At 40.7% G+C, this 24,837-nt stretch overlaps 1 protein-coding gene across 2 annotated transcripts in view; it reads right to left on the bottom strand.

The window, feature by feature from the left end:
* The window catches only part of ZBTB34 (zinc finger and BTB domain containing 34), a 30,805-nt gene extending 13,597 nt beyond the window's left edge, over positions 1-17,208 (bottom strand). Inside the window, exons 1-2 of one of the 2 annotated variants that reach the window (XM_036751535.1) lie at positions 17,159-17,208; positions 1,291-1,409 (exon numbers count right to left, since the gene is read on the bottom strand). The gene's annotated coding sequence lies outside the window, so the exon portion shown is untranslated. The remainder of the gene's footprint in view (positions 1-1,290; positions 1,410-17,158) is intronic. The other variant, XM_036751536.1, reaches the window with a different exon arrangement.
* Between the last annotated feature and the right edge of the window lie 7,629 nt (positions 17,209-24,837).

Raw genomic sequence — 24,837 nt, 5'->3', positions numbered from 1 at the left:
CAAATAAGATTATATGATCTCTATGACCTCTGCTAGCTCTGTGCCCATAACCTTACTCTTACATCAATATATTTCTCTTCTTGATCACTTCAAAACATACACAGATGTGCACAGACATCATTATCACTGATCTTTCTTTAGTTTGACACAAGTTTAAGTTTTAATTCTCTTGCTTTTTATAAGTTATTTTGAAAGACATATATATGTACATATACATACATGCATGTATACATATATAGCAATATAGTTTATAAATGAATTATTATCATTTACAGGAAAATGCAGCTTTATCTCTTCTGCTGCTGTTCTTTTCCACCTCATCAGTACATTCTCTATTTTACTCTTCATTTGCAAATACACTGATGATAATAATTTATGTGGCTCATGCATTCCATGGATCTGTCGCCAGGAACGGGGAAAGTGATGATTCAGCATGGGGTAGATGTAAGCCAGGTTAGGACTTCATGACAGCAGTCACCACAGACTTTGGTAATATGGCTGTGAATGCTATAATGGGTCTAATCAGTGCCCATAAAGACAAAGGATTTACTTGTGATAAGGCAGCTCCCACCTTGATTTCAACAGCTTCAAATATGGTGAGGATCCAGTAGGCTGTCTCATCCACAGAGTAAATAGAAAGGTCTTTGCTTAATGTGTCCAGTTGATACACACCTCACTGCCCAAGAAAGCCCATTCCCCTGCTCTGTAATGACAATTTAGATCTGAAGATCTTTCCCACCCATTAATAAGCCATGTGACCTGCTTACATCACAGGAAACCTAAGTCACATGTCACGGGAGGAGCTTGCTGAGAATAAAAGGAAAGCGAGTCACAGGAAATGCTGGGAGGGAGCAGTTAGAGCTGAGGGAAAGAACAGACACGTGCTGTGCTATGAGTGTGTGTGTTTATGGGAAGGCCCTAGCAGGGGGGTGGAAGGCTATGGGATAGTGAGGCTCCATGCTGTGATATTGTGTATTAAGTTCCTTGCTGTTATGATAAAGTGGGCTTATTGGTTTTGGGAGTTGGTTGCTGCTATGATGCATTAGACTTACTGGTTATGGGATTTGGTCCTCTGGTGTCTGAATAAATGTTTTACTCCTTCTACCTTTGGAGAGTTCTCATATTTGCGATACAGAACTACATAGGCATTTTCACAGTTATCATCAATGTTATGTTTATTGCCTTGCTAATATACCCTCCCCTGAAATAGTACCAGGTACACTATATATTGTTTTATACAATACTGACTTCTCTTGCTTCCCCTCAGTTTCCCTCTTTTCCTTCATTTACCTCAAATGGCTGTTTACCTTCTCTCCTCCCTTGCCACTTTCCTTCTTCTGCCTTCCTCAAATCACATCCTTTTCCCCATTCTCTCCACTTCGGCACTAGCAGCATCATTGGCCTTTGGCCTGTTCAACAAGAAAAAAAAAACACAAGCATTCATTTAAACTTTTAGTTCTCCTCGGGTAGCTCTCTCCAGTTTATACCCATTGATAAAATTCTAATGGTTCCAACTTTCCCAAGGTTTTGATTCCAGATTAACCATTGTAGATTTTTAAAATAAAATAGCACAACCATCACATCACCTTCATTTAACTGACATTAATCATGTAAAACGCTGCTATTCAACATGATCTTGTACATTAAACACAAAGAATCAACAGAAGGATATGACAGTCAAAAATTTAACATGATCTTAGGCTATATTCCAGGCCAGAGGCAGTTTCCAAAACAAAGGTGGTAACAGTACTACTATACTAACTGATCAAAACACATCTAGAGCACCATATTCAGTTCTGAGTAATACATTTTAGGAAGAAATTCATAAGCTTGAGTATGGTGACAGGATGGTGACAATAGTGGAGACCATGCCATAAGATAAGTGAAGTACTTGGGAATAGTTAGTCTGGAGAAGAAAAGACTTAGGACATAAAGAAGGACAGTCCTGCTGAAGAATAATTAAATTGGCCATAAAAGGCAGACCCAGAACATGGTAGATTATAGGATCATGGACCCTAAACTGAAAAGAACATGAGATCATCTGGTCCAATCCCCTCATTTTATAGGTAAAGAAAATGAGACTGGGGGGGGGGGGCGGGGGGTGATTAAATGATTTTCCTGAGATCAACAAATAAATATTTGTTGAGGGAACAAACTATGAACAATGTGTGAAAATTGCAGCAGTAAGGCTTTACCTCGACAGTAGGAAAAAGTCTGCAACAATTCAAGTTTCTAAAAAGTAGAAAGGGCTGCCTTAGGAGGCGCTGAGCTTCTTATCATTGAAGGTCTGTAAGAAGCAGCTGTGTCATTTGTCAGGCACACTATACAGGGGACACGCTCTCAGATAGGGATTAAATTAGATGATCTCTAGGGTCCTTTCTACATCTGAGAATCTGTAAAATCCATCTTTGAAAATGTCATGTTTAAGTGGAGCCATTCAGGTTGAACATGCTTCAGTCAAATTTCTGTTTAGATCTAGTTTTCTTCAGGGCCATTAAGAACAGTTTCACAGTAGTACTATCTTTCCTGTTACCCTATCTCCAAAAAACTAAAGCTGAAGTAAAAGAGAAAATGTATTCATTCAAATAATTATTGAACACATAACAGGAACAACATTCTCCAGGAACTTATAGACAAGTAGGAACAATAGTGCAGTAAATAAAAACATGGACACAATAAACTGTAATAACTCTTCCAAGTAGGTAGGTTAAGTGTGATTGTTCCTATTTCAGATATGGGGAAGTTAAGTCTCAAAGACTCAACTCAAAGAGGTACCTTGCGCAATATTATACACACACACACTCACACACACACTGTTTCTAGGGGTTGAGGAGGGGACTCGAATCTAAGTCTTCTGAATTTAAACTTCATACTCTTTTCCACTATTCCATTCTAAAGGATATTAACAATTATACTATTATCAAAATTAACTGTAGCTCACATTTATTCAGTGTTTTTAAAATTCCAAACTACTTTCTTTTTTTTTTTGGAGGGGGGAAGGCAGGGCAATTGGCAAACTTGCCCAAGGTCACACAGCTAGTAAATGTGTCAAGTGTCTGAGGCTGGATTTGAACTCAGGTCCTCCTGACTCCAAGGCCGGTGCTCTACTTACTGTGCCACCTAGCTCCCCCCCCCCAACTACTTTCTTAATAACAATGCTGTGAATTATGTAGTATAAGTATTCTTATTTCCATTTTACAATTAAGGAAATAGGTTCAAACAAGCAATGAGACTCATTCAGGTAAGACAGTATTAGTACAAGGGCTCAAACCCAGGTCTCCTGACTCCAAGTCCAGTACTTTTTACATCATATTGCACTGGGTGAAATACCCAGAAACGATCAATAGTTTACCCATATTTTAGAAGACAAAGGAGAGTCACTGAAGGTTTCTGAGTAGAAGAGCAACATGCTCAAAGCTGGGTGTTAAGAAGATGAATCTGGAGTCCTGTGCAATGTAGATGGGATAGAGAGACACTGGAATCAGGTAATGAAACGAAAACTCACCTTTCCCTGTCTTCTCAGGAGAATGGCACCCTCAGCAAAAAACCCAAACATTACCATTTACACCTAGTGGAGGTATTCCATTTTTTGGTAAAAATGAGAATGGAAAGTCACAATTCTCTTCTCTATTGCTTACATTACCACTTTCCTTTCAGAGTGAAAATTAGATACAAAGTTTTTTTTTCCCCTTAAACCTGCTAACAAGTAACACTTTAACAAGAAGGTTTTAAAGTCCCAATGTAGTGAACTTACACTTAATATTTTAAATTCTAAGCACACTATCAAACTAATAGGTCCAAGAGGCACAATTTATCACAAATTTTTATACCCAACATACCTAACTTGATGTTATAGGTTCATAGGATCACAAGGTTTATAGCTAGGAAGGACCTCAAACTAGATGTCCCTTTTGTTGCCGTTGTTCAGTTGTTTTCAGCTGTGTCCGACTCTGTATGACCCCATTTAGGAGTTTTCTTGGCAAAGATACTGGAGTGGTTTGTCATTACCTTCTCCAGCTCACTTTACAGATGAGGCAACTGAGGAAGACAGGGTTAAGTGACTTGCCCAGGATCATACAAGCTAGTGTCTGAGCCCAGATTTGAACTCAGGAAGAGAAGTCTTCTTGACTCCAGGCTTGGAACTCTATCCGCTGTGCCACCTAGCTGCCCATAGGTACTATAGTGTCCCACAGCTACCTCAAACTCGACATGTCCAAAACTTTCCCCTAAACCCTGCCTCTTCCAATTGCGTATTACTATGAAGTTTACCACTGACTAAGACACAAAATTTCAGTGTTAGCATCATCTACTAACTCTTACTTAACCTCACGTATCAAATCCATTGCAAAAAATATTGCAATTTTTACCTTCGCAACATCTTTCATATAGTCTCCCCCTTTCTCCACTAACACAGTCACAATCCTAGTCCTCATCACTTCTTTCTGGGCTGTTGTAATGTTTCTTCCTTCCCCAATTTAGTCTCCTTGCCTCAAGCCTCTCCCTACTCCTAACACCCTCACACAGCTGTCAAAGTATTTTTCCTATAGTGTAGGTCGGATCATGTCACCATCTAGCTCAACTCCAGTGATTTCCCACTCCCTCAACGATCAAACTTAAACTCTACCTTTTGGCATTTAAGGCTCTTCATAACCAGGCCCCGCCCTTCTTTTCCAATCTTCTTACATATTACTCTTGTCCCTATACTCTTTGACCCAGCCATATTAGGCACTCTACTTGCACCCTTGATCCATCCCTTGTAGCCTTATTCAGCAGATTGCCCCTACTTTCTCCCTTTCTAATCTTCAAGCTCTCTCCCTATCTCCAATCCCTTGAGCCCTCAATTCTTTCCAAAGCCATCACATCACCCTTGCACTACTACTTTCCTCCCTTCCCCAACCTGACCCCATGGTGAACTACTTCAGCAACTCTATACTGTCCTTTTCTTTCAAGTAAGTCCCTTGCCCCCTTTATTGTATCTTGCTCTGCAATGCCTCTGCCTTAGATGACTCCCATCTGCTGCCTTTGCTTCAAACTCATATGCTGCTGAATGAAGCTGAAGAAAATCGGGAAACTGTGCTGACTGGGTCCACTACAAATTTATGTTGCGTAGTTTCAATTGGGCATTCACTATGGCAAGGCAATACTTTTATACTTCCCTAATTAACCCACTATCCCATTCATCTCAGTGGTGCTTCCCAACTCTGTCAACCCTCCTCAAAACACCATGGCTCCCTCTCCCTCCACCTTCTCAGCTGAGGGCCTTGCCTCATATTTCACTGAAAAAAAAACTGACGCCATTTGCAGAGAATTCCCTCTTCATCTCACATAAACCAGATGTTTTCTACTACTGTCCTCCTTCATTCTTGTCTCACATGAAGAAGTAGCCCTTCTCCTACCCAAGGCAAACCCCTCTACATGTATGAGTTTTCCTATTCCATCTGTCTTCTCCAACAGATTGCCCTCTCTATCCTCCCAACTCTCTCACTCTTCAATTTCTTCCTGTTTACTGGCTGCTTCCCTACTATTTACAAAAATGCCTGTTATCCCTATCTTCAAAAAATATTCACTTGATCCATCTATCCTCATTAGCTATAGCCCCATGTCTACCCTCCCTTTTGTGGCTAAACTTCTTGAGAAGGCTATCTACAGGGTGTTCCTAAAGTCTGGACACAGGCAAAAATGCATATTTTCAAGAACTGAAATGAATCAAATTTTCAACAACATTTTATTTAATTGGGATGTTAACAAATAACATTTTCAATATGGTTTCCATCATTTGTGATGCAAAAGTTGATATGCTTTGCAAAATTCACATGAAGTTGATGTAATAACTACACACTGCTGTCAATTTTAGCACATTCAGTCTTTATGCGTTCAATCAAGTCTGTTGCCTCTGTGATTTTCATTGAGTACACCTTCTCCTTTAGCATACCCCAGAAAAAGAAGTCAAGGGGGGCTAAAGTCTGTTAATATTCCAAATATTTCAAAATATGCATTTTTGCCTGTGTGTCCAGACTTTAGGGACACCCTGTATAATAGGTGGCTCCATTTCCTTTCATTCCTCTCTCTTCTTGAATCTCTATAGTCTGGCTTCTAATATCATCATTCAACCAAAACAATCTCTCTAAAGTTATCAATGACCTCTTAACTTCCAAATCTAAGAGACTTTTCTCAATCCTCATCCTGCTTGACCTCTCTGCAGCCTCTGACATTATTCATCACCCTCTTCTCCTTCATACCTTCTGCTCTCTAGATCTCCTTGACACTACTCTATCCTAGTTCTCCTCCTACCTGTCTGACCACTCCTCAGTCTCTTCTGCTGAATGTTTACCCAAGTCACACCTGCTTAAAGGTAGATATCCCCCAGGGCTCTGTCCTAGGCCTTCTTCTCTTTGCCTTCTATAGAATACTATTTCACTATATTATTAAAAATAGATATTTGCTATCTTACCAGCTCCCATGAATTCAATTATAATCTCTATGCTGAAGATTTATTCTTGGATCTACCTATCCAGGCACCCCCAGACTTGCATCTCCAATTGCTTATTTCAAACTAGATGTCCAGTAGACATCTTATACTCAACAACTTAACTTATCTTTCCCCCCAGATCTTCCCCTTTTCTTAACTTCATTATTACTGTTGAGGACACCATAATCCTCCCAAGGGCTCAGGTTGCCATCCTTAACTCCTCATTTTCTCTCACTTCCCATAACCAATCTGTCATCAAGGCCTGGCAATGTTACCTTTATATCTCTCCAATACTCCACCTTCTCTCCTCTGACACCGCCACCACCCTGGTGCAGGCCTCATCACGTGACACCAACACAGTTACAACAGCCTGCTGGTTGATCTCTCTGCCTCAAGTTCTCTTTCCACTATAATCCCTCCTCAAAACTGTCAAATCATTCTCCCTACAATGCAGACCTGCCCATGTCATCCCCTTATTCAATAAAGTCCAATAGCTCCTTATTACCTCCAAAATCAAAACCAAGTTCTCCTTTTTGGCATTCACAGCCCTTCCCAACTTGGTCCCCTCCTACCTCTCCAGTCTGCTTAGAACTTACTCTCCTCCACTACTCAGTGATCCAGTGACAATGGTCTCGTTGTTCCTCAAACAAGACACTTCACTTTGTTAAGGGTACCACCATGTTCCTAGTCTGCCTGATTTGAAACCTTGGTGTATTCCTAGACTTATCATTCTCACTTATCTCATAGAACTAATCAGGTCTTAAATCTCATCTCTGCAACATCTCTTACAAACAACCCCGTCTCCACTAATGCCCTAGTTCAGGCCCTCACCAGTTCTGGCCTGGAGTCTTTTTGGTCTCTCTGCCTCTTCCTATTCCATCCTAACATCCATGACCACTGGAGTCCTTTCCTAAAGTAGAGGCCTGGACACGCTGCGCCCCCTTCAACAAACTCCAGTGGCTCCCCATATCCTGAGGATCGAATTTAAATTTCTTTGTTAGGCATTTAAAGCTTTTTACAACCTGACTTCTTTCTATCTCTCCAGTCTTGGTACACACTCTGCCCTTCTCCACACTATCTGATCCAGCTGCACTGGTTTACTTGCTCTTCTGCATGTCTGATCCTTCATTTCCCATCCCTGTGCCTTTGTACACGCTGGCTTTCCCCCATGCTTGAAATGCTTTCCTTCCTCACCTCCAAGAGGCAGACTCTTAGAATCCCTGGTTTCCTTCAAGACTCAACTCACCTTCTACTTAAAGCCTTTTCAGAACATCCTCCCCAACCTAGTGCCCTTGAATTCATTTTGTAAAATACAAAATACAAAATACAAAAAATACAAAATACAAAATGCCTTGAGGGCAAAGCCCATTTTGTGGTTTGTTTTTTGTCTTTGTATCCCCAGGCTTTAGCCCAGTGCTTGGCACAAAATAAGCACTTAATAACTTTAGTTGTCTGATTATTGTGGAGGAGAGAATGTCAGAAATGGACAGAACCATAGAGGTATTACTATTTGAACATGAATTCTGCCAAGACCACCCCTAAAAAGTGGTCATCTAGTCTCTACCTGAAGACCTTCAGTGACAGATAATTCAGTATGTCCCAAGGCAAATCATTCCACTTTTGAACAACTACGTTTAATTGCTGCAATCTGTCTCTGAAATTTTACCCCACTTGGTCCTCACTTTTTCTTCTAGGTCTAAGCAAAGCAAGTCTCATTCCTCTCTACATAACAGCCCTTCAAATAACTGAAAAGAAAAAGATCCAGAAATGACAAAGTAATATTAAATTATGTTCAATATATTCTATAATAAGAAAAGAAAATATACAGGTATTTCAGAAGGAATTCTGATGTGGGTTTAAACAAAAAGTGTTAACTTTTGTTTAACTAGGTATCAGATTAGTTGCATTCCCTAAGCATTCTAAAGAACTAAAAATTTCCTATGTAAGCTCTGAGTCATAAGGTTTTTTTTTCAATTCATTTTTTTTTCTGATTTTTAAAAATATTTTGTTTTTCCATTAGTTCCTGTACATGTGGTGTAATATATAGGTTGTACTTATGACCTTTAATGAGGTGAGTGAAATTCTCCTTTTGGGTTAAGGAAAGCCATATGATCTTCAATATTATGATAATGAATAAAAACTCATTTCTGTGGCATTTTAAGGATCACAAAGTACTTTCCTTTCAATACCCCTATGAGGCAGGTAGTGCATGTAATTATCCCCATTTTACAGAAGAAAACTGGGGTTCCAACTTTAAAATTTGCCCCAGGTCAGAAAGTTATTAAGTTTTAGAGCTAGAACTCAAATCTCAGCTTTCTAAGACCACAGAGCATTTTAACACTATGCTACCCTGCCTCTCTAGCTTACAGTTAAGGTAAGGGCAGAATAATGAGAGCTTCAATCAGCTCAACTACACTGAGAGAGGAATCTATATAGATTATTTATAAATTATGCAGAGGAACTGGGAACCGTAACTGGAGGTAGGCCAACCTGCTACTCTTTATAATCAATCAATCATTTGCTAACTAAACATTTAATAAATATTATAATGTGCCAGATACTGGGGACACAAATGCCCCACTCCCAAAGAAAGTTCTTGCTCTCAAGGAACCTACAGTCAATCAGGGGAACAACAATTACACATATATTTGTGTATATGTGTGTGTATGCACATATACATATATGGTAATGCTAGTAGCTAGGGGGATTAGGTAAAGCTTTCTGCAGAAAGTGACACTTTAGCTGGGCTCTAAAGGAAAATTCTAAGAGGTACAGGTAAGGACAGAATGCACTCCAGATATGGATGGTATTGTCATATATGAGAAAAAGAAAGGCCAGCTTAGCTACTACTGAGTGTGTGAAGGGAAGTAATAGTAAGTAATAAGGCTGCTTTTTCCATCTACCTTACCAACCATAAACTCAGTTCCATCCATGCCCCAAAGAGGGCACTTTTGAATTCTTAATATAAAGAGAAGTTGGGCTCATTCCCAAATCTTTGTCTAACCCTTACCCCATGAAGCCAAAGAGTCCAAAACTCTCTTTAGTCAAGAATACCTCCAAGCGTCAAGGATTTACAATTTCATCAACGTGAGCCTTCCACTCACTAGACAATCCACGATTTGGTTGAGTTACACAAGTTGCTGATATTGAAAAAATTCATCTACTAATAATAGTTAATTGTCTGGTAATGAGCTTCTCTGCATTTAGTTAGGCTAGTCCACTAATGAAAGATGCATTTTGCCACCTGGCTCATATTCAAAGATTTTCCTGATAGGAAGACTCTACCAGAGCTTGAGCTTTATTGGCTCATCTTTCAAGACTCACTACCATGCCACAGAAAGATCTTAGTGGAGGTTAGTCAAAATTAAGTCTTTGTCAAAATTCTCCCTTCTGCCTCTTTCTCCTTCATTTGTGCCATTTTCAATTTAGAAAATTACACCTATTAAAGGTTTAGAGTTGGTTAGGAAACTTAGAGCACATCTGCTTTTACAATTTCAATTAAATAAACGTTTATTAAGTATATATAAGGTATAGCAAAAATTGAAGTACAGGGATAAAAGTGGTTACAAGAGATAACATGTAGTAAGGCCGACCTTTGAACCTGGTCTGCTGACTTCAAATTCACTGTTTTGTATCATACCATGCATCATTTCTATTCCTGGATTAGATGCAGTCCATATAACTGAGCTCCCTACACTCTCACCAAACCCTTGAAATTCATCACTCCTCATCTTTGCTTCCTAAGACATGTACTTGTAAGCAGAAATTCTTAGGCATTTTCTGAGAAAGTTGGAAAGTATGTAAAATGAAGTTTGCAGCCCAGGCCTGAGATCAAACAAAATGCTATTCAAACACAACAGCAATCACCTCAGAAAAAGTACCTCAAAGACACTTTTCTAAATACACCCAACTTCCACTGCTACCTATATGGATTTGATAATGCAGTTACAGCTGTCTTCTCACCAATAAGAAGCATACATGATGGCTTAACCCATTTTACCTGGACTTAAAAGCTCTAATCTGTGCCATGAAAATACCATGCCTCATTAAAAAAATTTCCAATTAAACTTATAATAATGAAAAGTAGCATTATATACTTGGTAGCTCATTTTTAAGGTGCCAAGAGGTATTCATTATATGCAACCTATATTATGTACCTGATGACTTCCATTCATTTGCTGATATATATCTAGTAATACAAAATATTCTGCTCAAAGGACTGTTCTCAATATTTGTGTTAACTCGATCAAAGGGTCATTGTGAAGATCAAATGAGATAATGGGTTTTACAGCACTTTATAAACACTGAAGTACTATCAAAATGTCAGCTATTATGATTTCTGTACATGAGGAGACCAAAACTTCATTCCTACACATAATGCTTATTTTAAAAAGAAAAGCCCCCAGACAGAAGGGTCCACGCGGTCAGGCATCATACATGCAGCCAACGAATGTATAAAAATAACTTTTCTATGTATTTCTGCTTAAGTCTAGCTCAAACAAAATAGAGTGGTCACAAATTGCAACTAAATACTTTATAGAGTTAAAAAGAAGGAGCAGTTTGCCACCAGGGCTGCATACAACAATCTGATTCGGCCCAACCCAAAATGCAGCAAAAAATAAATAAAATGGCATGCTGTAATGGATATTCATGAAGAGCTTATCCTAATTTAAAAGAAAACAAATCTAGAGTTCTTACTGCATTAATTCATGTGCGCCTGAAAGAACATTTTTATCCAAACTGTTATATTTTCTACTAAGGTGTTAACATTTTTCAGGTCTGTTCAGAAATACTGGAAATTTAGAGAGGGAATATTTTTCAAATTAATGTGGACCTTAAAAGTCATATTCTAAAACTCCTGACTACAAGAAAGACCAGAAACTGTAACTGACTTGGGGAGGTAAGGAATATTACAGTAATGTGGTGCTCTGGAATGTTTCACATGCAGGATTTTTGAACAATCAGTTTTTCTAGGTTTGGTGGCTTTCATATTAAGGATGTTTCGTTGTATCCCATGGACAAAGAGAAGACTTGTTTTGACAAATTCCAAATTAAGGAGTTTTAATATGTTACAGTTCAAATGGTTTGCTACCACTTCCTCTCTCTACATTCTCCTCCCCCTGCCCCAACCCCCAGTGTTTATAATAAAGAAAAGACGAATGATTATCAAAGTGAGGCAGGAAAAATGATTTATAATTTACAAATCTATTTCACTAAATAGTGATACCTGCTTCAGGTTAAAAAAAAAAAGGTCCTTTCTTAAATGATCATCAACTCAGTGCTCAAAATAAAAGTGTTAAGAGTTTTTTTTTTCCCCTTCCCTATGACAGCTGGCATTTTAGGAGGCATTAGATTTAACAAATATAGCAAGGCACTCATTCCTCTGATGACAAAAAGACCAGAAAGGCTCACTCACTAGCTGTTCACCTAGTAAGAATATGAACCAACTAGGTGACAATGCCCCCTAGAAATTAATGTGGATTTCTATTAAAGATGACTTTTATTAAACTAAAATTAATTTCTAAAGACACTGGGCTAGATAATCTCTAAGGTGGCTTCTAGTATCATAGTAGTGTAAAGAACACTGGCTTTAGAATCAGAAGACCCAGGTTTAAATCCTAGCTAGTATCTGTGTGACCTTGGACAACTCACTTTACCTGTTTAGGTTTCAGTTTCCTCCTTGGTAAAATGAGAAGACTGAAATAGATGGACCTCTAAGGGGTCCTTTTCCGATCTAAATCCTATTAACGTTAAAGGAACACAATTAGGAGTTTCCAAACAATCCAAAATTCTCAGGCTGATATCAGCTTTGGCAAAAATGAAAACTGATAAAAAAAAATTAAATAAAACAACATGCTAGGTTTTTAAAACTGAATGTTTCTGTCAGGTTACTTGATACATAGACACACTTGTGAAAAATGATACCTTCATAGACAAGCAGAGGCCCAGGTATTCCAAGAGTCAATCTACTCTATACCTTGGCAGGCATACATTTATGACTCACAAAAACTACTCATCAAGTATTAGCTGGAATTATAGGAAAAAGGAAAAAACAGGGAAATATTTTCCCAATAAGTCACTTGGTTAAAAAAATTTGTAGTATTTAGTATACTCTCATTTTATTGAATCATAGAATTTCAAAAGTTGAAAGAGACCTGGGAAGTCTTTTAGTCTGTTACCTGAGCAGAGCTCCTCCCTCCACTCTTGCACAACAGCCCTGATTTGTAGTCATCTAATCTCTGCTCAAGATGTCCAGTGATGAGGACATTCCGAGAGATCTCATTCCATTTTTACACAGCTCTGATTTTTTGGAAATTTTTCTTTATTCAGAGCTTAAAATGAATGAACAAACATCCCCCTGTAGCCATCTTCAATTGCTCCTAGAATAAAATAGATACTCCTTAGCCAAGCATTTAAAGCCCTTCACAATCTGTCTCCTACCTACCCTTCCAGTGTTATTGCTCTCCTTCAGTCAAAATGGACTGTTAGTGGTTCTTATCCATGACATTCCACATGCTGTTTCTGTGCCTTTGACCAAATGGTTCCCCATGTCAGGAATGAAGTCTTTTCACCTCCACCTCAGAGCACAGCTCAGGCATCCCCTTCCCTGATCTACCGTCAGGACTCTCTCTCAAAATTATTTGGTGTTATTTCATATATCCTTTGTATTTACCTATATGTATCCGTATTGTATCCTGTTGCAACAGAGTTCCTTGGAGGCAGAAGTTATTTTGTTTTTGTCTCTGTATCCTCCCTTGCACATGAGGGATTTAGTGGGCATTTGTTGAAGTGACAGACCATCCCTCAAAAGCCTAGTCTACACTATGAATAACAATGATTTACTTAGCCAACTCAAGCACTTAATTTTAACATTCACTGTGCCATAAAGTGTGAAAGTTGGAAGAAATAGCCTCATGATCTCAGATGAAGAAGAATTAACACTGGCAACACCAGGCAAGAGAGATGTAACGATAGTCGCAGTTTTTCTTTCAAAGGGAAGAAAAGAAAGGAGTTAAACTCTTAAAAATGTCTGCTAATAAAATCAATAGGTATTTTTTAAGCTCCAACTATGTGTCCATCACTGTGTAAGGTGATGGGAGAAATATACTCTCAAAAGATTTCCAATCTAGTTGAGACAAGAACACATGAAACAATTAGAAAATAATATCACACAAAATATTTAACAGATTTAAAATGAATAATACTGGTGGTGATCTTTTAATCAGAAAAGGGAGATAGTTTATGTGGACTCAATAAGGGACTTAAGTAAGAATACATGGGATTAAAGGAACTCTGAAGAAGAAAAAAGAGAATTCCAGAAGGGGCAAAGCCAGATAAGCAAAATCTAAGAGGCAGTAAGAATACTCTTACACGTATTTTCACATATATTGACAATTCACATTTCTATAGTGTCTTAAGGTTTACAAAGTGTTTTCACCACAATACTCTTATTAGGTAGGTAGTACAAAGGCCTATGATTTCCATTTTACAGAAGAGTAAACTGAGGCCCCAGTTAAGGAAATGAGCTAACTAGCTAGAAAGTGTCAGAGCCAGGACTTGAACTCAGGTAATTCTGATTCCAAGTCCATTACTCTCTCCACTATACTACAGTATCATTCATTTTATTACCTCATTCAATTCCTTTAATAAACTTGACAGTGTAATAAGGTGCACTGGGAAATAAAACTTTAATAGGCTCTTGGTTAATATTATCTTTTTGCACGAATACTAGACTGTAAACTTCTTGAAGGCAGGAATTATATTACACTACTTTGTATACCACAATGCAGCTCCTAGTAATAGCTAAATGTTTTAAGTACATTATTATTTCATTTGATCCTCACAATCTGTGAGGTGAGGCAGGTGCAATCATTATACCCACTTGACAGATGAGAAACCTCAGGCACAGAAGGTAGCACAGTACTTCCATTCATTTATTCACTCATTCAGTAAGGATGAATTAAGAGCCTAATGACATTTTTCCATTTTTTACATATGGAAATGTGCATGTGTATTGATGTCTGTCAAATTGATAGTTAAAAAAAAAATCTAAAGAAAAGATCCTAGGTAGCATAATGGATAGAAGAACACTAGCTCTGCGACTGTGGGCAAGTCACTGAACCTCTCTGCCTAACTCAGTTTCTCCATTTCTAAAAATGGACATAATAAACAGCATCTCCTTCCCAGGATTGTGAGGATCCAATGAGATATTTGTCAAGTTCCTTGCAAACCTTAAAGTGCTATGTAAATGCCAGGTATTTTTATTACTGTGTACAGAGAACTGTACCAGGATTTGAAGGGAAACAAAGATTTGGTGATGGCCAAAGTAGGACTTTGACAAATCCCTGCTAATTAACTATACAAAATCTGGCATTCTATAAAGTCAGATTAAGGAGTAGGTTGTATACACAAAGTAGGCCAGATTAAGGTAGGTTGTATACATAAAAACTTCTGAGAAGTTGTTACACAAATTCAGACGTGAAGTGACTGAATTTGGACTAAGGCTTATGGCAAGAAGGAAAAAGGAAGGATTAATTTCTGCCTCCAAAAAAGACCTGACAAGACAGACTGCTATAAATGATGAAAGACAAGGATGAATTAAAAGGTGATACCAAGGTGTAGAACAAAATTTCTAGCTTCTACAGTTAGTTTTAGAGCTGTCCTGGAACAAAGTACAGAAGGGGAGTAAAAATACCAAACCCTAGCAATCTGGAATTCTCTGATTTTAGGGAATTTTTTGTGATTACTGCAAAGGGTCCACAGTACAACTGTCTTCAGTAAAATTACACAATTATTCTTAGCTGCACTATGTCAACCTCTTTTAAACTGCACCCAGAACTCCCATTACAATTCCTTTAGGCACTGTATATGCCCAAAGGGTAGGCTTCACAATAAAATGATAGACTGATATCAGGGGGAAAGTTATTATATAAAGTCATGACAAGACACACCCAATCTGACAGATTTTACTCAGAGAAAGAATATGATCATTTTTACTTAGTAAAAAGTATCAAGGTGTAATGACCTCCTGGACAATTCAGCCAAAAGATGTAACATACTGACCTTCAGCACAGGTTGAGTCTGCAAGGAATTAATATGTAATAAAATGGGTCTTCCAGTCTTTCATAACAAAGAATTATACCTTTGTAAAAACAGGGGGTTAGATGACCAGGATGACTTTCATCTCTGGGGAATATGTTATATCTGTGACCCAGGCCAGGAGTAAAGAACATCTCTGCAAGTGACTGAGGTGAGAAATCTAGTAGGCAATAAATCATCCTGATCTGTGCATAAGTCTGGGGAGGTGGGGAAGAAGGAGAAAGAGAAGTTGCTAATATATTACTGCATTGGTTTTCAGAAGTGATTTTGGCAGAACCTAAAATTATAATCACAAAAACCTCTGTCTCATTTGAGAGCTCCTGACCAGGGTAGGGTAAGAACAAGCAACTCTTGCTACTTTCAAACAGAATTCCTAACAAGGTTGGGGAGGTGGGGGAAGAAGCATGCTACGGTGGAAAAAAACACCGGGCTGACAATCAGAAAACGTGGAATTGAGTCCCAACTCTGACACATTAGTAAGTCACTTCCCCTCTCTGGGCCTCAGTTTCCCCATCTGTAATATGATGGGATGGAACAAGCTCTCAAAGGTCCCTTCCATCTATAAAGATCGATGATTCTGTGGATCAATTTCCCACAGGAAGTCTAAATACTTCTCGGGAAAGGAGAAGAGTGCTGGATTTCCCCTTTCAAGTAAACAGCTGCCCGCTTGGATAACTGTCTCTAGGCACCTTGGACAAACCGGCCATCAAAATTAGCCCAGATCCCTAGACCAAGAAGCCTAGTGAGGACTGTGAACTGACAATCAGTGGCCAGTATTTTTAGATTCTACCTCCACAACATCTCCCGAGTCCACCTTCCTCTCCACTCAGTTGGTCTCCCCACCTCTAGTCTCAAAGCCGTCCTTCACACAGGTGTCACACTATCACCCTAAAGCAGAGGCCTGACCCTGAAGGTTCCCGGCTCCAGAACATAAAGCAGCCTCTGGGGTAAAAACGACAACTCCTTAGTTTAGCATTTGAGGCTCTCCACAATCCGGCTCCAACTTGCTTTTCCAGGCTTATTCCCTCATACCACTCCCCTTCTCCCATTTAGGTTCCTGCCAAACTAGACTCTTCTCTACTGCCCGAACGCATCTCATCTCCTGCTTCCGCGCCTTTGCACGAACGGGACAAGTCCTTCTCCACCTCTCAGCATCTTCCCCTTTCCCCCAGGCTCAGCCCCGGTGCCACCTCCTCCGAGAAGCCTTCCCTGACCCTCTCCCTCAATGTCTGGGTCCGGTCCATCTCTGCTCCGCTCTCGGCTATCGCTCCCCACGTCGGGCTCCGGCCCCGGCCGAACACGGGCGCCCGCTCTTCCCCATCCTCCCTCCCCGCCCCGCGGACGGCTGTAGCAGGCGAGGAAGTGGGGCAAATTGGGGAAGAGGCTCGAGTCCTGGCTCCTCACCCTCCCTCCCCCGGGGACGGGCTGAGCCGGAGACCCGAGCCCGGGACGCACTTCGACGGGGGCGGACCCGGAACCCCCGCCGGCCAGTTCGGAGCCCCCGGGGGTCCCCGCCAGCTCGGGAGAACCCGGCCGGGCCAATGGCATGGTCCGAGGCCGCCTCGATCTGTCCGAGCTCGCGGGGCTCACCTGGGCGCTGGCCTCTCACATCGCTTCCTCGGCGTCCACCTCCGCCAGGCCCCGGGCCCGTCCCAGCCGCTCCCGCCGCCGCCGCCGCCACCACCGCCGCCTCAGACCCTCGTCCACCCGGAAGCGCTTCCCCTGAGCCCCGCCCCCTCGGGCGCCACCGCTTCCGGCCGGAGGGAGGGGCGGGGCGAAGCGAGGCGAAGTTCCCAGGGGCCCGGAAGCGCGGGCTAGACCAGGGTTCTAGATGCTGAAACGAGTCCTTGGGGCCGCGGTCCCGTCCTATTAAAGACGAGGAAACTGTATCCAGAGCCTCACGAGGCAGGGACCGGATTCGAACCCAAGTCTCAAGACAGTGGTTCTTGAGTCCAAGGACCGGGTCTCCGGGCTCGGCTCCGCTGGTCGATTGCCCTTCACCTCGGGCAAGTTGCTGAAACTTTCCGGGACGTCTGACTCCCGGCCCCCGAGGCTCCTTCCAGCCCTGCTTCCCTGGACGGAGAACCCCGGAGGCACCAGCAGAGCCTTCAGACTCGGGTTCAAGTCCTGCTTCTGCTGAGCGGCGCCGAGCCCTGGCCTCTCGGTGGCCCTCCCTTTCCTCTTGTGAAGGGGCCCGGCCTTTGCAGATCTTAGAAAGAGTAGGAACAAGTTCCCCAGCACCCCTGCCAGCCCCGCCAGCTGCAGTAGGAAAGTGCCCGGGCTTCTAGGGCGCTCTCCATGTGGCCCCAGGGTAGCACCCTTTCCCGCAGCAGTCACAGCTCCCGGGGACGCCACAGAGCAAAGGAGCCTCCTGGCCCCACATTTCAGGGGGACTTCTCTTAGTCTTAAGATCCTGTGTTTATATTTTGTCAAAGTCAACACGCATTAAGTGCAAAGCGCTTCCTAAGCACTAGGGAGACTTTTTACTTATGTGTCAAGGATCTGTGATTTTATTTGGTGTGCATACTTCCTCCAAATCACCCCTTCTCTGACTTCAACGATGCGTCTTCTAAAGTTGTGGCAGAAAAAATGTATCACACTGCATCCAAGCTAACGACAACGGTCTTCTGAACTTGCCTAGACTGATCCCAGGACAACAGAAAATACTGTCTCACCAAGCTCATGAGTGCCCAGTCATCAAGAAGACAATGTTCTGGGGGGTGGGGGTGGGAGCGTGGGGGGGACGGGACACGGAGATATATATATAGATATAGATATGTGTGTGTGTATGTCTGTGTGTGTGTGTGTGTGTGTGTGTGTGTGTGTAGGTAGATAGGTTGAGATAAGTGTACAGGTAAGTCTACCGGAGAGATGCAAGGAAAGTGCTAGGCGAATTTTAAGGAATTAGGGCCAGTTATGTGGCTCAGGGGATAGAGCACTGGGACTGCAGTCAGGAAGTCAAATTCAGACCTCACATGTCACTTAACCACAGCTTACCTCAGTTTCCTCACCTATAAAATGGAGGTAACAATAGCTCCTACCTCCCAAAGCTGCTGGGAGGATCAAATCTTAGCGCAATGCCTGCTACATAAATGTTAGCTATCATTGTCATTGAAAAGGAGACTTGGGCCGGTAAAGATGGAAAGTTTAAGGGACTTCCATGGAATAGGAGGCACCCTGAACTGAGCCCTGAAAAGAGAAAATTCAACAGGCAGAAATTCTTAAGTTCAAATTCTTTATGCAAATCCTTCCATAGTGTGGCTGCCACTTCCTTGCCTTTCCATCTCTATGCCATACTACTGCCCCCTGTCAAACTGGGGTATCTCTGCCATTCATTCCTGTGACATACACATGCTGCTCTCTGTATATAATATGACCTGTCCCCTCTCAGATCCCACCACTAGAATCCTTACGTCTAATTTAAAGCCTAATTAATGCACATGGCCCTTCCTCCAGAAAGTCTCCTGATCTCCTCAGTTGATAAACCTCTCTCCTTCTTTAATTTCACAAAGCACTCTGCATTTCTAATATACAAATGTTGCTGTGTAACAGTTATCTGTATTTGTCTCTTATCTTCCTTACTAGACTGGGCCTATGCCTTATCAAAATATTGCAACAGCACTGAGCTCTGAACGGAGCAGATGCTTAATAAATTTGAGTTGAATTAAATGACAAAGTCTTTGGCTAGCAAAACTTCTCACTTTGATAAATAGCCTCACATCCCCTAACTTGGGGATACCATGTGTGAGTCTCCTCTCAGCTTTCTTCACCAGTACAGAAATGACAGGTGTCCATAGGATAGAGAGAGCTAGTTTGTTAACAGGAGCCATAACAGCTGAGTAATAAGTAAAACCATCTAATTTTGTAGAATTCAACAATTCTTCTGCATCCCCCAAGCCCTTCCAGAGCTAGTGGCAGCAGTGCCAACACCGACATGAAGCAAACCCACATGTTGGATGTTTCTGAAAAGGTATGCCTCATTCTGTCCATCACATCTCTGTCAAGAGGTGGGAAGCATGCTTCATCACTGGTCCTCCAGAGTTGTGTTAATCAGAGTTCTTAAATTTTTCAAAATTGTTTTACTTTACAGTGTTACAATCCTTGTACAAATTGTGCTCTTGGTTCTGATCACTCCACTCTGTATCCATTCACAGAGTCTTCCCAAGTTTCTCTGAACCCATCCATTTCATTGCTTCTTATAGCACAATAATATTCTATTATATACTCATGCCATAATTTGCTCATGTATTTCCCAACTGATGGGCATCCCTTTTGTCTGCAAAAATAAAGTTTTACATAATTGCTTCCCTCTTACATTTATTCATTTGGAGCATACGAAGCAATGTATTGAATAAGATGGGATATATTGGTAAATGTAACTCTATGACACTGAAAAACTGGATTTGGAGTCAAGAGGACATAAGTTTGAATTTTGGCTCTCCTGCTTAATACCTGTGTGACACTAAGCAAGTCCTTTTCCCTTTCTGGGCCTTAGTTTTCTATAAAAGAAATGATAGGACCAGATAGAGCTGTTAGTTCTAAATTCAACAATCCTATGAATTTTCCATCCTTGTAATCTTAACACTCATCATCAGAGAAGATGCAATAAGTAACACCTGGAGGTCCTTTCCATTTCCCCAAGTTAATTTTCCATTTAGTCAAAGGGAGCTCTCCTATTTCATTCCAACAAGCCTGGTTTAGTGGACTTGGAGTCAGGAAACCAAGGTTCAAATTCCTCTTGTGACATTAACCAGCTGTGTAACCATAGGCAAGGCACAACTTCCTTAACCCTTATCTAATACTGCCTTACCTCCTTCACAGGCTTGAGTAAAGTGTTTTGTAAATTCCAAGGCGTTACAGAAATGGGAATTATTATCTTTATCATTATTGTTGTCCTCTCCCAGAAATGCAGGTGAAGAAGCCCCACAGCTACAATCTTACTACTCTGGGGGAGCTATGAGGTCCTGTTGGACCTTCCCCTGATCTCAGCACACTTTTGTCAGTCTGGACCACCAGGGAGAAATCTGTAGTCAAAGTAGAGGACAACTTGAGCTTCAGTTCTTGCATCACTTTGGTCTGTTGGGCTGTTTGTGTGTATTTGCTTGTTCCGACTAAACCTCAGGAAACAAGTCTTCACATGCTGTCCAGAAGCTTCCCTAGGCTCTTAGATACTGAACTCCTTCCCTGTGTAAAGTGGAGAGGGAGAGGGAGAGAGATGAATAGCAGTTAAGATGGCACAGTGGATAGAGCTCCAGGCCTGGAGTCCAGAAGACCTGAGTTCAAATCAGGCCTCGGACACTTACTAGCTGTGTGACCCTGGGCAAGTCACATGATCTCTCCTGGCCTCCATTTCCTCAACTATAAAATGAGAGTAATAATACCACCTACCTCCCAGGGTTGTTGTAAGGATCAAATGAGATAATAATTGCAAAGCAAGAATAATAGAATTGAAAAGGGATCATAAGAGATAATATATTTATAACATAGAATAGAAATGCTAGAGGGAACCTTAGAGATCAAGCTTATTCCCATGTCCTAGTGCAAAAGACCAAAAGAAACACAGTCCTGGCAATGATGATTCTTGTATAATCTATAATATTGAAAGAAAATAAAGGTTTTCTTTGGCTGTAGTCCACATAAGTCTTTTTTCAAAAAGAAAAGAAGATGCTAATTCAGTTACAGGCTCATTGACCATTCTGGAACAACTAACAGAAGAGACTTTTTTGGAGGATCATGCTCTTCGATTCCCAGAGGGCTGGCACAAGCTGAAATGGAATTGTCCCTGCCTTGGCTACTGGTGAACTTGGCACTTGACCAGATGGAATCCAGATGCCACACTGTACTTTATGCCCCCCATCATTCTCCACTCCCCCCTCATTTGTCTCCTCCCCCCTCCCCTTTTGATAACTGGAGAAATGACTCAATCGTTAATAGTATTTTCTATAATAGTGATGTCATTTTGAATGTTTGTAGTGACCTTGACATTAGGACCTCAGAGGCAGTTAGCAGCAGGAATCATGTGTCCTACTCAATCTGTTTGTTGTAAATGGTTTCATTTATTCTGAGAGATTCTTGTTGACTTTATATCTCTTGATACACCATGGAAATGACTTTGGGATTAGAACTAGTGTAATTATGTTCATTAGGGTGTTACTTCAACAGAAACTAAGGATACTTGATTTGGAGTGAACATTTATAAAGCTTTATTTTCAATATGAAAATAAATAAAGAAATAAAAAGAAAAGAAGAACTTATTCTGCTGCATGAACAGCAGACAGAGGAAAAGGAAATCTAAGTTCATCACCAAGCTTAATGCAATAGAAAGAAGACTACACTTCCTGGACACAGACTCCTAGAATATCAAAACGGGAAGGAGCCTCAACCCTGGAGCATCTGGTCCAACACCTGAAAGGAAAGTCCTTATGGAGCATCCTCAATAAGTAGTAAGCCAGACTCTGAATACTTCCAGGGTTGGAAAGAACTCACTATCTCTTGAGGCAGCTCGCTCTCATCTTGCACAGCAGTGACTGTTAGGAAGTTTCTTCCTCTACATGAAACCTAAATCTGCCTCTCCTCCTTTCAACTTCCACTCACTGATCTTAGTTGTGCTCTTTGAGGTCAAGCAAATCCACAAAATGGCTCTTCAAATACCTGAAGACAGTGATCATGGCTCCTCTTGCAACTTTTCTGAGTTAAACATTCCAAATTCCTTCAACCAATCCTCTGAAGTCCTGGTCTCTGGTGTTCTCATCATCCTGGCTGACCTCTCCTGGGAATGTTTTAGTTACTCAATGCCATTTCTAAAATGGAATACCAAGCCTTTTATATAATACTCTGGACACTATGCTTCACAGGACCATAGATCCGGAGCTGGAAGCATGCATAGGGGTCACTTGTTCAGAGTCACATAAGTAACACGAAATAGCATTCAGATTCAATCTTGGGTCCTGTGATATTACGCCTGGCACTCTTCCCACTATACCGGATTGTAACCTAAGACTGCATTAACTTTTTTGGCTACCACATCACATTGCTGATTTATCTTGGGATGAGGCTATGGCCTTGACCAAGTGTAAATTCTACTTGATGTAGAGGTATCTACTGATCACAGAATGGGGGCAGAACTTCCTGCTGCCTACACTCTTAGTTCTTCACTATCTGAAGCTATAGAAGCTGATGCCTCCACCTTTAAGACTATAAACCTCAATCTTTTTTCTCCACCCTATGATTAGCAAATTCTTACCTGATGCTTCTCCTCTAAGGTTATCTTGAGTCTATCCTCTATGTACCTTAAATATACAGATAGATGTAGACATCTCCCCCACCAGAATGTGAGCTCATTGAGCTTTGTGAAAAATGGATGGATAGGAGGAAAACCTGGATGCAGAGATAGCATTCATGATTTCAAAATCTGAAGTTCCCTTTTTTAATTATGATCTTCTCTACTTCCATTTCTCCTTATAACCCTTTCCTCCTAAACCTATTCTTTATTTTCTCTGCAACATCCAGTCCCTTCTCATCCTCTGTTCTCCTAATTTATTACCTCTGCTCTGGCCTCACTTCCCATTCTTCTGGGTGTCCCTAAAGTCTGGACACACAGGCAAAAATGCATATTTTGAAATATTTGGAATATTAACAGACCTTAGCCCTCTTGACTTCTTTTTCTGGGGTATGCTAAAGGAGATGGTGTACTCAATGAAAACCACAGATGCAACAGACTTGATTGAATGCATAAAGACTGAATGTGCTAAAATTGACGGCAATGTGTAGTTATTGCATTGAGTTCATGTGAATCTTGCAAAGCACATCAACCTTTGCATCACAAATGATGGAAATCATATTGAAGAAGTTATTTGTTAATATTCCAATTAAATAAAATGTTGAAAATTTCATTCATTTCATTTCTTGAAAATTTCATTCATTTCATTTCTTGAAAATATGCATTTTTGCCTATGTGTCCAGACTTTAGGAGCACCCTGTACAATCTTGATTCTATAGCTGACTAGTTTAACTAAACATTGTCCTCCAGTCTTGAACATCTCTCTCTTGATAACTGCCAATCTTCTTCCCTGGGTAACCCCTATCATCCACTTCATTTAATTCCTACTTCTGTTCTACTAAGCATAACTAAAGGAAGACATACAACTGTGCTATCAACTACAAATTCATATTATCAAATCTCAATTGGATGCTCACTACTGTACAACTACCCTTTTTCTTTCTTGATTCTCTCTACACCACTCCCTTCAGCAGATATTCCAAATCTCTCTCCTCAAGCACATAGATTTTTCTCCCCTTACTCCCAAGTAGGATCACTTACCATCTAATTTATTGAGGAAATAGAAGCCATTTGTTGGGACTTCTCTCATCACTTGATTTCAATGACATTACTCTTCCCTGGTTTTCCTACCTACCTGATTGACCCTTTTCAGTCTCTCATACTTGTTTACTATCTATTTTTTTCTCCTTTATCATGGGTGTTCTTCAAAGCCATCCTCGACCATATATTCATACTTTACACTCCTTAAGGATCTCATCAGTTACCATAGGTTCAATATCATCTACACACAAATGACTACCAAATCTACACAGCCTTCCTTAACTTCCCTTTTGAATTCCAGGCCCATAGAGTCAACTGCAGGCTGGATATCTCCTGGCATCTTAAATTTAACAGGTTCAAAACTGAAATTATCATTTGTTCCCATAACACCCCGCCCAAAAAAACTTTCCCTATTTCTGCTGTGATTTCTCCCAATCACTCAGGTTCATAACCTTAGTCACCCTTGACTGCTCCTCCTACCTCACTCACCACATGTGCCAATGTGAAACCTGCCTTCATCCCCATGGTTAATGCTTTTTTACCATTCCTCATTACTTCATGTTTACCTGTCTACCCACAAATTTCCCAGTCAGATGCAAGCTCTATGAGGTCAAGGGCCATTTTGGTTTAAGTTTCTGTACACAGAATTTTGTATAAGGGAGATACTGAATAAATCTGTTTAATTGTTGAATGAAATCAAAGGTAGGTTTCCTATAATAAGTCCAAGCTTCAAAAAAAATGAGGGAGCTGGGCTAAATTATTTCAAAAGACATTTTGTATTCTAACATAATTTCAAAAGACATTCTATGTTCTAAGAATAGTTTAAGGCTTTGAAAAACTTAAGGCAAAGGTTAACTGTCATTACATTATTAAAATCCTTTCCAGTTTAAACTTTCTATGTTCTAAAAATCTTTTTCCTCCTGCTCTGACACCCTGTTGTTCTAATTTT

Source organism: Trichosurus vulpecula, chromosome 3, assembly GCF_011100635.1.
Source record: "Trichosurus vulpecula isolate mTriVul1 chromosome 3, mTriVul1.pri, whole genome shotgun sequence".
In the NCBI taxonomy this organism is placed as follows: Eukaryota; Metazoa; Chordata; class Mammalia; order Diprotodontia; family Phalangeridae; genus Trichosurus; species Trichosurus vulpecula.
This window is presented reverse-complemented; position numbering and strand designations above follow the sequence as displayed.